Raw genomic sequence first — 11,692 nt, 5'->3', positions numbered from 1 at the left:
TAATTTGACAGTATTTAAGACTGTTAAGTACAAATGAGAATATTATAGATTTCAGGGAATTCAGAATTTAGCATTTTTCCTTGATTATAAAAAGGAAATTTGTAAAGGTGTATTACATGAATAAATTGAATGAATGAATCATTTACAGTCCAGAAGCCATAGTAGAACCAAAAATCATGAAAGATGCATCTCAAATAATGGCCTTTTACCATCTTCCAAAAATTCTTTACTTAGATAAACCTTTGTGCTCTGGTAGTTTTTATTGGTATATGTTTTAAATGCTCACATGCATAATTTAATAACTTATTTATAACAGAGAGAAATAAACTAATTTTTCTTTTCACGTCAGCAATTGTATAGGTCAAATATATATATTTATTTAAGTTTGTGAAAATGTACATAGTATTTTTCTAAGGGTGGTGGGGAGTGGCATCTAGGGAGAAGTGTCAGTAGTCAATAAACTGAAAAATGTCTCATTCTCTCTTTGCTTATTTGCATCTTTAGTTAAATGTGAGGTAAAGCGTACCATGTTAAAACAAGATGGTTACTATCCAAAATTTTTTCATTATTTTTCAAAGTTACGGCTGTAATAGTCGTAAAAATCAGTAAACAAAGCAGTTCCTTGCTCTATCCATCCACACTGAAGCAGTCTCAGCTCCGAGGTATCTTTAGCTCTTTATCCAGTATTACTGAGTAACATGATTACATTCCGATTTCTTCATTTGGGAATTGCAGATATTGTTTATTAATTTATCACATGAATAAACATGAATTTTATTGATGAATTACATGATGAGGATTTAGTTCTTTTCTCACATACCATTCTTCCTCCTCTTGCTCCAATCTCCCAATTATGTCAAAATTTTTTATTGAAGTACTCAAAATGTAAGCATTAGAGAATAATAAATATATATATTATTCACCACTAAAACAGGTATTTTAATGTGGTTGTGATTACTTTTTTTGTAAAAATTTTGTTTTTCCTGGAATTAACAATTGCATCATCAATTTGTTCATTTGCTTAACTCTTCACCTACCACTAATTCAACCAGACTAACCAGGACAACCAACCATATAAAGTTACTTCTCAGACCCATTTTAATCTTGGGTGCATCTCTTCTGGAACACTCACTTCTCTTGCTCTGATCTGGACTTGCGTTTTATAGGCCAGCTGGACAGCTTCACCCTGGAATTTCTCTTCACTTAGGAATTCCTTCTTCCTCTCTTCTATGTGGATTCCTTTCTTTCTTGGATCTTCTGTCTTCCTCTTTCCTTGATTTGGTGAAACATGCTTAGCTTCCTGAGAAAGTGCATAGGAAGCACATTTTTATAGATCATGCTTGTCTGAAAATAGTTAGACCTTTTTTTTCCCTGTACATTTTATAGTTTGGCTGGATGTAAAACATTGGAGATGCTTTTTCTCCATTTTAAAGTCATTGATCAATGGTCTTCTAGCTTCCAGGTGATTCTAGAGTAGTCTTATACTATTAGACTCCAGAACCTTTGTATATAACTTATTTCTTCTCCCTGAAGTTTATTTGATCTTCTCTTTCTTCTTGGTGTTCTGACATTTCAGTATTTGATAGACCCTTGAGTGGGTCTCACTTTATTCATTGTGCTGGGTACGTGGTGACCACATTCAATGTAGAAACCTGTGTCCTTCAGTTCTGAAAAATTACTTATTTCATTTCCTTTGTAATTCTTATCTTTTCTCTAATTTTATATATCTTTTTGGCCTACTTTCTAAGAGATTTCCTCAAATTTATTTTTCAGTTCTTTTTAATGCATTGTTTATTGACACTATTATCTATTTATTGTCCAAGAGCTCTTCCTAGTTCCTTTATATTGTTTGATGGCATCCTGACCTTTCATCTCTTAGAATATTGATCATAATTTTTAATATATCCTTTATATTTTTCAAAGGATATCTCAACCATATGCTGTAAAATAGTATACTTAGTAGGGAGTTATTGATAGTGCCAGAGAGCGAGATATGGGGGATACAAGTGTAAAACACTGGTTTTTACTCTTCAGGAGAGCAAAATCTGTTGTGGGAAATAAGACATTTACTTGAATTGATCATTGAGAATATAAGTTAATTAATAATTAATACTAATGGAGTGGTATAAGTAATAACTTAAAGAAATTCAGATAAGAAAAAAAACCCTCTTAATGTGAGATAATTAAGGAGGAATTAAGCTATACTCTCCAATTCAAATCACAGGCTGATTATTACCTCAGGCTTAAGAAATCCAAAAAATACATTTCTAACTCTTAAAATGATTATTCTTTTAAAATTCTCTTTTTCATAGTTGACTCATTGCTTTTCTAGCTACCAGGACAGAAAAGTTGATGCTATCTTTGCGTTTTACCCTAATTTATTTACTGACTATTATCTCATCTATCAAGTCTTGCCAGTATTATACACACCTTTCCTATTTCATCATCGGTAGCCGCTCCCTATGTGAATCCTTATCACCTTACTAGGAGAGTATAGAGCATTCTAATTATTCCCCAGCCTATAGTTTTGTCTTCCTCACCTTATCCTTATAGCATAAATCTATAAGAGCTACAATTCAAACATTTTGATTTTGTTTTATTGATGGTTCTACTAAAAACAATGTGATAGTTTTTTTTTTTCTTATCCAACTGAATCAAAATTGGCCTTGAGCAGAAGATTACACAGGTATGGGACATATATGCCATTACTCCTCTTCTCTTAGCTTTCTGCTCAAGATAGGGTAATAAAATTCTAAGTTAAAATTAAGAGTTTGCATATAACTCAAATTGCCCTGGCTCTAGCCCTCCACTGACTATGCAGAAACTCCAGCCTCCTGTAAAGTACATCCCCTGTTTAATTATTTCTGAGAGCCCCCATGAGGAGTCCCACACCTGTTCAGAAACAGATCCAATCCTATGATATTCTACCAGGTGCTGCTCCTACTCCATGCTGTTTCACCAGATGCTAGTCTGTCCTGGTGGTGGTAAAGATACATGATGGTGAATAGAGGGAAATGACCTTCTCTTTCCTTTTATTGTAGCTCTAATATGCCACAATATTTTTTTTCTTTTGTTTCTGGCTTTTTTTTTCTTACTAATTCTTATTTTTTATTGAAGCATAATCAATTTACAATGTTAGTTTCATGTGTACAGCAAAGTGATTCAGTTATACATATACATACATACATATGTATTTTTTCAGTTTCTTTTCCATTACGGCTCATTACAAGAAAGTGAATATAGTTCCCTGTGCTATACAGTAGGACCTTGTTGTTTATCTATTTTATATATAGAACCGAGTATCTGTTCATCCCAAACTCTTAATCTATCCCTCCCCCACCTTTCTCCTCTGTTTACCATAGTTTGTTTTCTATTTCCGTGAATCCGTTTCTGGTTTGTAAATAAAATTTGCATTTATTTTTTTAACTCCACATGTAAGTGACACTGTATGATATTTTTCTTTTTCTTTCCTTCTTTTTTTTTTTTTTTTTTGCAGGGGGGAGGTAATTAGGTTTACTTATTTATTTGATTTCTCAGTGGCGGTACTGGGGATTGAACCCAGGACCTCACACATTCTAGGCATGTGCTCTACCACTCGAGCTACACCCTCCCCCCTGATATTTTTCTTTCTCTGCCTGACTTACTTCACTTAATATGATAATCTCTAGGTCCATCCAAGGAAGCAAATGGCATTACTTCCTTCCTTTTTATGGCTGAGTATTATTCAATTGTATGTATGCATGTATATGTGTGTGTGTGTGTGTATGTATATATCACATCTTCTTTATCCATTTATCTGCCAATGGACATTTAAGTTGTTTCCATGTCTTGGCTATTGTAAACAGTGCTAATGTGAACACTGGGGTGCATGTGTCTAGTCCTGGCTCCTTCTGAGAAACATATTTGTAATATGCCACAATATTAATGAAGCAGTTTCCTCAGTTTCACTTATGTAGTCCTTTTTAAAAGTGGGACCTAAATATGGGTCCAGGTAGATTTCACCAGGAATGAATCCAAGGAATATATTCCATCACCTTCAACTCAGAATCCCTGTTCCCCTCCTATCACACCAATGGTTAAGTTTTTTTTTTTAATAGAATCTAGTATAGTTCATGCCTTAGGATTTCTCTCCTCAAACATATTTCTGCCCTGCCAACCCACCTACTTGCCCTGCCAGGTATCTCTCAACTCTAGTTCTCAAAATGTGATTTTGGGATTAGCAGCATTGACATCACCTAAGAACTTATTAAAATGAAAAATTTCTAATCCCACTCAGATCTACAGAATCAGGAACTCTGGGTGTAGAGCCCAGCAACACAGAGGTCTGTGTTTTAACAAGAACTTGAGGTGATTCTGATACAGAATAAAGTTTGATAATTACTATTCTAGCACTAGAAGAAGCCTCCCCTCTTCACTCGACTGCAAATAAATAAATCTTGGCAGGAGAAAAAGGTTTCTAAATTTACATCTATTGCCAATGTTATTTTTCTTTATTACTCTCCCAGAACTTTCACACTGCTCCAAAGGTAGTCTTTTGGCCATTTTTTTTATGTCTTCTCCCTTGATATGTATGTATATAAAATCCTGATCCCAAAATGCTTTTTTGTTCTTGTCTTTCCCACATTTTCCCATTTTAGTATCAGTCTCTGTCTCCCAGGCTTAAAACATTCAAGTAGCTTTGTTTTAGTTTCCTCACAGTCAACAAATCCCATTTTTTTTAATATAAAATGTTCAATGTAAATATATAATTTTGCTTTCTTAATACAAAACCAAAACATACTCATTTTAGAAATATTAGAAAAGATATATAAGCAAAGAGAAGAAAATAAAAAACACCATGTTTTTTGTCACACTGTGTGAAGTATTAGAAACAACATTAGTGATGCTTCACTGCACATCTGTCCTTCCCAAGTTTTTCTAGGCACCTGAACACATACGTATTTATGTAAATAAGAATCAGACCATTCCAAACACATTTGTTTTGTTATCAGTATATTTGACATTGCATTAATATCCATCTGCAACATTCCCGGTGAATTAATATTCCATTATATAACTCAACCAATCCCTGTTTCTTGGACATTTCAATCATTTCAATCATTTAACTATTATGAACTTCACTGCAATCAATGTCCTTGTGACTGAGTCTTTATATATGTTCTTATAGTTATATTCTTCAGATAAATTTCCAGAAGGGCAAGTCAATCAGGATTTGACTCTTCCTTCAATATTTTATCCAGGCCTTGCTTTCCATTCTGTCTGCTGTTTTTCCAGGTCAGTGAGTGTGTTGGAGTAAACTAACTGATTTCTCCACAATTTATTTTCCTTCGAGTCCATTGTGTATCTTGCTAGATTAAACAGTGTTTTCATTATTTCCACCTACTGCTGAAAAACCTTTAAAGGCACTTCCATAACCACTAAATACCATGAGTTGGCCTGGCTGTCAAAGCTTTTCTTAATCTTTCTTCATTCTGTTTAACCACCCTTATCAACTACTAAAATGTAATAACTTTCTCTCTATAAGATTTGGTTTTCTCACTCCACTAATTATATCTATCCAAATCATTGACTCATTTTGTTTTCCTAATTTAAAATGTTCTCTCTCTTCTTAGTTGTCAAAGTCTATTTAGACCATGTCCAACTTCCCACCTCCACACTCTTCTGTTTTTACTACACTATTTAAAATATAATTACTGAATATCCTCAAGTCTAAGCTTCACTTCTTAATATTTGAAATTTTCTAGATTCAGAATTAAACATGTTTTGAAGATGTAATGCTCTTTTCTTCAAAATCTATTATCGAATTAGTGGTATATCTTACAATTAAGCGTATCTTAGAATCAAGGAAATGTATTCTTTATTATTTTTATATGTTGAAGTATATATATAAATATACATAAAATGAAGTGTATATATATATATATATATATACACACACACACATACATATGCACACATATATAATGTTGACATTGCCTTTCCAAGAGAACCTGGTATCTTATATTCAATCTATCCCTTATTATGTTTATTTGGAATAGTGATTGCCAAACTTCAGTGTAATTTACTCTCAGGTGGGAAGCCTGTTAAAATGCATATTTCTGGGCTCTATACCTAGGAAGTCTGTTTCAACAGAATTGGAGAAAAACCCAGAAATTTGCAAGTTTTTTTTTTAAGTATAGTTGATATATAAGGAATCTGCAGTTTTGACAGGTATCTTAAGTGACTCTGATTCTGGTGTTCTACTGCCCAGTCACTGAGAAAGACTTACCTAGAACAATATCAGATAATAATCATTTGCATTATTGAGAAGTAAAGTTTAGTTGGTATGTTAGTAGGCTTATAGAAAGAATTATGACTCATGACTCGTTGGCTTATAATTACAATAACAAACCTCTGTAATTATGTATTCAGTATCTACAGTGTAGTGCTTTGGGGCACAGAAGAGAGTATTAAATGTGGCCACATGGAAGCTGCCTAATGTAGCAGAAATTGTGACTAATAGAGACCATAAGACCTGGGACCAGAACCTGGTCTTGACATTGACTAAATTTATAAGCTTGGGTAGGTCAGTTTACCTCTCTTAACTTCAATTTTCACCTTTAGTAAAAGAAAAAAAAAAAAGCAGGGGAAAAATATTAGTATGAATGATTTTGCTATATAGTCTTGTAAGTGATATGGGAACAAGTAGTAAAGGTCTTCAAATATATTATTATTGTCACTGTCCTCAAATAGGTTACAATCTGGTTAGGAAGACAAAACATAAGGTCTATAAGTGAAATAAACAGATGATACATGAGGCAGTGTATAAGGGCTACTAGGAAGTGCATCCCAGAAAGATGAGAATTAAATAACCAAACCTGGTGGGGGAAGAGTACTGCTTAAGTGGTGGAGTGCACGCTTAGCATGCACAAGGTCCTGGGTTCAATCCCCAGTACCACCTCCAAAAATAAATAAGCCTAATTACCTCCCCTCCCCCCAAAATAACCAAATCAGTATAAAATGAATCAGATTAGCTATTTGTCATCATTCCCTTAGAAGACAGGATTATTTCCAGGTCCTGAAGAAGCAAAAGTAAGTACTAGAAATCAAATCCAAGTCTGAATGGGTGTAAAAATTTGGTCTAATCAATTCTATTATTCCTAAAGAAAGCAAATAATAACAAGGGAGATGATAGTCTGCATGGGGTCTAGAGAAGACCCCAAAACATAAGAGTTTGTCGCAGTATGCTTTGATGCCCTTCTAAGGTGGAGGGCACCTGAACAGGTGGATGACCTGGTACCTGTCTGCTACTTTGTAGATTCTAGTGTGGCATAGTAAGTCCGATGGTTGGGTAAACTAGCCAGTAAAATCATTCCATTAATTTCTTCTGCACTGATGCCTTGCTTACTAAGCTACTTTCAATTATGACTTAGCCTCTGAAGTATTGAACATAAAAAAGAGAATGCACTGACTTGCTAAAGTGAATATCTAATTTGTAAAATCATATTTTTGATCAAGACATAAGTCCTTTGAGAGCTTAGCTCCTACAAATTAGTCTTTGTTGGCTGATCAACTCAGGTTGCAGTGAGAAAAATAAAGCTTCTTGGCCTTCAAAATCAAGAAGTAGATTCTGGACTGTGGCAATACTATAATAATAATGAAGGGTTTATCCAGTAATTAAAAAAACTAGACTATAAGATTCAGAGTCAGACAAATTTGGTTTAGAAGCCTGGTCTGCCTCTGCTTCCTCATTTATAAAATAGAGCATTGTCTACTTCATAGCATTATTGCAAAGAGTAAATGGGATCATCTATGGGAATTGCTTATCTTGGTGCCTGGCACTATGTCAGGAATCTTGTCTTGGTAGTCTGGGAATCCCCAAATGAGGAGCAGGACAAATATTTGTTGAATGAATGACCAATAATTTCATTGTCTCCCTGTAAAGTTTTTTGTGAAACCCTCTGTTTTGCCTGAAAGCCTCTCTTTTTCTGCCCACTGTAATATTAGAATAATACTAGAATCTCCATAAAGTAACACATGAATAATTGCAGATGAAGGATATAAATAATATGTGTTTTGGCCTAAAATTTGGTTGAGATTAGGGGCCCCAAGGGTCTAGGAAAACACTTAAGGACTATTTGGAACTTGGTCCACTTCTTAAAACAAGGGTTGCAGAGTCAAATACAGGGATAATGCAAGCTGGGGTGACACTAGACCAGCCCTGTTCAAGGAGGGCAGCCTCTATTCAGTTTCAGCCAACTGATGTTTGGCAAGAACTTGTCTTCTTAACATTTCAGTTTTCACAGAAAATCTGGCACCTAGGTTTTAACATGAAACCTACTAACTGTTGAATATCTTCATGTAACTAAGAAAAAAAAATTTTTTTTAAACAAAAAATCGAACCAAACATATCTGAGTCTAGTTTGGTTTATGAGCTACCAGGCTGTGACCAGCACTTTAAAGCCTGTGTATGAAATACTTGTTAAAAGATTAACTGAAGCATATTTTAAAACTTATGAGTTTATTTGAGCAAAAATTGATTTGAATCTGGATGCATCTAATCTAGTAGATAGAAAGGAGCTGTGAGGAACTCTACAAAATGCAAGACTTTTATAGGCAGAAGGGAGTAGAAGCAAGGAGGTTATACTAGGCAAAAAAAAAAAAATTGTGTTGGTTATTGCAAAGTTACTTTCCTTTAGGGGAAAGCAGGGGCTTAGTGGGCATGTTATCTAACAAGTGCTGCTCAGACGCTTCCTGATTGACTGGTGCAAGTTTCCATTTCTGGGAGAACTGAATCTGCAGTTAAGTTAAATCTTGGTTTGGTGACTTGGGGATTAGCATAAGCAACTCCATTTTGGGCCTATTGTCTTATTTATACTGTATGAGCAGAAAGGAAACAGAGGGAACAAAAAGCATGGAAGAGGGAAAGTTTAAGATGCTTTAGGGTTCCCAAGTATAGACCATTTTGGGTAGAGTAGAAGTTTCATTGAAAGGAGAGGTGAGAAAAGACTGGACAAATGAGTTTTGTGGAGCACCTTGAATGATCAAATAAAATATCAGGGTTTTAGGCAATTTTTAAATAAATTAGTGAAATGGATCCTATTCTGGCATTAAGAGCCAATAAACATTTGTTGGATATATATTTGCTTAACTCTCTGAGGCCCTGTTTTTAAAACTCTTATAGCATGTGATTCATTACCATCTTTAAGAATTAGGAAAGATTTAAAACAAACAAATACAGTTTGATACAGTTACATTAGAAGTATGGACATGGTAGATATTAAATTTTGTCTAGAGGTGAATTTAGTGAAGGTTTTAGAAAGGAGCCTGAACCATATGTTTAACCGTATCTATTCCTTTATATATGAAAGGAAAGTGACTTTTATTACATGTCTTCTAAATGCCTTAGGTTATAAATACCATTTTTCACTGTTCTCTTTTCCCCAAAAGTGGATTTTCTAAGTGCTTTTCTTCTCTGATTCCTCTTTTATATAGAAAGCAAAATCCTAACAAAAAAATTGTCTTAAAATGAATTTTTGAAATTCCTTATGGAGGAAATAAAACGTGCAAAGATATAAAAGAGGGGAGTGATATGTGTGTTTTGGAAGACAACTGCAGTTGAACAGCAGCATATTGTAGTGATTAAAGCACATGATTTGGAAGCAGATTTAACTCTGAGTGCTGGCTCTGCCAAGTACCAGCCTTGAGACTTTTGGTAACTTATTTAAGTTCTTCAAGGTTCCAATTCCTTACTGACAGCCAGCTACTACTGTCTCTCTGATTTTTGTCCTTGGTACCTTTAGAGGATAAAGTAGATAAAGAGCCATGGAAGACAGCAATGGAGGCAGGGAAGGCCATGACCAGATCACGAAGGCCTTGCATTTCATCCTGGAGATAAAAGGATATATTTTTCAAAAAGCTCACTCTGGCAGCAATGGGGGCAAAAGGTCAGGGAGTGGGTAACGTGAGGCAGTAGAGGTAGGTCGGGGGATTTCATACAATAGAGAGCAGAGATGACGATGATCTGCTGCAATGGGAGACAAGTTTAGGGAGTTACATGAATGGTATTACCACATACCAAAATAGGGGATTTAAAAGGGGAAAAAAACCCAAAAGTTTGGGTAGGTTGATGTAGGGGTTTGTTCAATTCGGGTCATGTTGGTGTGGCCATGTAACTTCAGGAAGGAGTTGCCTAGCATGTGTTAGCTATGTAACAAAAAAAAGCCTGAAATTTTATAATGTGTGCTGTGGGCCTTGCAATGTTCTCAGTGCTTAGTACCTCTATTCATTTATTTAGTTTTCAACCTTCTGAGATTGGGATTACCACTCTCCTCATTGTAAAAATTAGGAAACTGTGGCACAGGTGCCTTAACTTACTCAAGGTTCCACAGCTGACATGTAGGGCTGGAGCTTGGGGCACAGGTGGAGGAAAAGTGCTGACTACGCGTGCTAGGCAGTGGGCTAGATTCAGAACAAGATAGACCCAGGCTTTGTTTTCATGGAGTTTATAGCCAAGTTAATCATAGATATTTCAGAGGTAGTAAAAAAATGATCATGAAAGTGAAGAACGAAAAGATAAAAAAAATAAAAGCCAAGGTTAAAGTCCTCAGGCACACTAATATCAAAAGGATAAAGAGAAGGAAAGCCCCAGGGAAGAGATGCAGAAGTCACAGTTTAAAAAGTAAGGAGGAAAGTCAGGAGACTGCAAGGTCTTGGAGGAGAGAATTTTGAGGAGAGAGTGTTAATTGACCAAGAGGTCTGGTTAGATAAGGAGTGTGCAGTGTCATTGATAAGTGTCAGATCTTTGATGGTCCCAGCAAGAGTAGGTTCTCCGGAATGATGGGGATAGAAGCAAACTGCAGTGGATTGAGGTGAGGTTTGAAAGCAGAACCAGAAGTGAGAGAGACGGGAGTGAGATGGGTTAGAAGTACACTAAGCAAAAGAAAATAATTGTGTGAATTGGAGTGACAGTAGTGGGTAAGGAAGGATTAGAGGCACAAAAAAGACATTTTTAGGGAAAAATCAATATTTGGTGACTGGTTATGAGTAAAGGGAAGAAGAGTGTGAGATGAGTCCACCCTCCATCTCAGGGTGGTGCCATTATGATAGAGATAATAAGTTAAACATATTGAGTTTGGCCTGACAGTGAGACATGCAGCAGGCAGTTCTTTAGGAGTTGGTAAAATTTAAATATAATTGTTGAAACATTTACCAGGATTAGCTTTAAGTTGTGCTACAAGCATTTTCCTGCAGTATTACTTGTGTAATGTACTGTATATGACCATATGCTTCCTGGCTGAATTTCTCATTACTAAAATTTAAGGATAACTTTTTTTTTTACATTGGTAGTATCAAAGCTGTACATTATTGCTAAGGAAATAATGCTATTAATTACTGCTTTTGAAGGGATGTGTGTTTAAGAAAGAACCATGCTATTTATGTGTTCTTAGTTAACAAACACTTATATGGCAATTGTTACCTGCTAGACACTGTTATAATCATTTTACAAACGTTAAATAATTTAAATTTAATTATCAGAACAATCTCATGAGGGACATATTTTATCATTTCCATTAAAAAAAGAAATATTGAGGTGAGAAAGGTGAAATAATTTTGCCAAAGCCTGCAAGCTTATAAACGGTAGAGCTTGGAGTCGAGGGCAGGTTGTTCATGATGATATAAGACACAGACATTATACTTCCACGTTTCATCA

Source organism: Camelus bactrianus, chromosome 6 (assembly GCF_048773025.1).
Source record: "Camelus bactrianus isolate YW-2024 breed Bactrian camel chromosome 6, ASM4877302v1, whole genome shotgun sequence".
In the NCBI taxonomy this organism is placed as follows: domain Eukaryota; kingdom Metazoa; phylum Chordata; class Mammalia; order Artiodactyla; family Camelidae; genus Camelus; species Camelus bactrianus.
The sequence above is the reverse complement of the archived record's forward strand: the minus strand, read 5'-3'. Positions refer to the sequence as shown.